Source organism: Balaenoptera acutorostrata, chromosome 12 (assembly GCF_949987535.1).
Source record: "Balaenoptera acutorostrata chromosome 12, mBalAcu1.1, whole genome shotgun sequence".
Lineage (NCBI taxonomy): Eukaryota > Metazoa > Chordata > Mammalia > Artiodactyla > Balaenopteridae > Balaenoptera > Balaenoptera acutorostrata.
The window spans coordinates 18,424,019-18,425,440 of NC_080075.1; the positions used below are offsets into that span (position 1 = coordinate 18,424,019).

The window sequence follows — 1,422 nt, forward strand, 5'->3', positions numbered from 1 at the left end:
CTATATTATTACAGACGTTTTCTCATCTGGCATGGTTCAATTTAGAGTTGTTTGGTTGAAATTTTTTAGTTATAGTTCAGAATCATTAAATATTAATGCAAATTTATCTTAAAGATTAACTTAAACACCAATGCATGCAGTCTGTGCTGGAAAACCCAGGAGGGACGTGGTGGCTGATTGAGGCAGGCAGCGGCAATTTCATGTGTTCCCTGCACCTGTTGAAAGTATTGCAGGTGCTGGCTGAGAGACAAGACTTAAATACTTCAATTTAATGTTTATTAATATAGAATATTTAATTATTTATCTAAAAATGTTATTTTTTACATGCAATGCATGTGGAAAATCAGCAAAGAAAGTGCAAATGGGTAATGCATGTGGTTATTTGCAGAAATTGTGAGTGCCTTCCTAACATTGACTATGATAAAGATTCCTGCAGGGAGGAGTCTAGTAGAAGAGTAGAATAGGTCCCCCTTAGAAAATCAGAGGTGACTGTGGAAGTGAAGCTCCTCCTCCTGGACTTGGAAATAAACACTTCCATTAAAAAGATGTTGTGGTGGGAAAGCAATGACTACAAAAACAGCATGAAACGCTCAAGTGAAGATAAGCAGTGTGAGATCAAATGTTATAAAAGTAAAACCCACAAGAGTGATACTAAACAGCAGACATGGATTAAGAAACTTAATTAATAAAAGGACCCAGTGTCAGCCACAGAGTGAGATAATTTTAGGACAAATTAGTGGTTTGACAATGTTCCAAGGGAAAAGGCAAAATTTCAGAAATGGAGAAAGAACAGTTTAATAGTTTATAAGGAATCTATTCCGGAACAGGTGTGGAATATCTTTTCTGAAACTCCCAGGAATAGATCTCTTTGTACCTTCATTTATGTGAATGCACTTGCAGAGGAGATTTCCTTATCATGCAGAGAAAGGAACCAGTCAATAAGGGGCAAGATAAACAGTCACTCAACAAAGTGGCAAACCTGCATGGAGAAATCTCTGCCAAGTCTTGGTCCTCTATTGCAAATGAAACCATGAAAGACCAAGCAGGGATGTAGAATAAAAAAAGATAAATAAAATATAATCAATAAAAAGGAAAGGAAGGGAAAGTGGCAGAAGAACAGAAAAGAAAGAACTAAAATTTGAAACCATGAAGAATATTGTCAGTAGCCTAAAAAGCAGCAAAAGAGGCAGAAGGTGATGAAACCCCAAGGCCAACGGCTTAGAAAGGAAGAAAAACAAGAGAAGGGACCAGGGCAAATGTGCCTTGGATGGAGATAGGGGTTCTGAGGAAGAAACCCTTGGCAAAGAGACAAAAACAGGTGAGGAAAGGAAATGGGCTTTGGAATTTGGAAGTATGTTCCAGGAAGAAAAAGATGAAGTTCCCATTCTGAAGTTGGAGAAATGAAAGATCAAGACCAGGCTG

General features: G+C 37.8%; 1 pseudogene; it reads left to right on the forward strand.

The window, feature by feature from the left end:
* The first annotated feature begins 310 nt into the window (after positions 1 to 310).
* Positions 311 to 1,054, forward strand: LOC114237692 (cell growth-regulating nucleolar protein-like; annotated as a pseudogene).
* Positions 1,055 to 1,422: the final 368 nt, after the last annotated feature.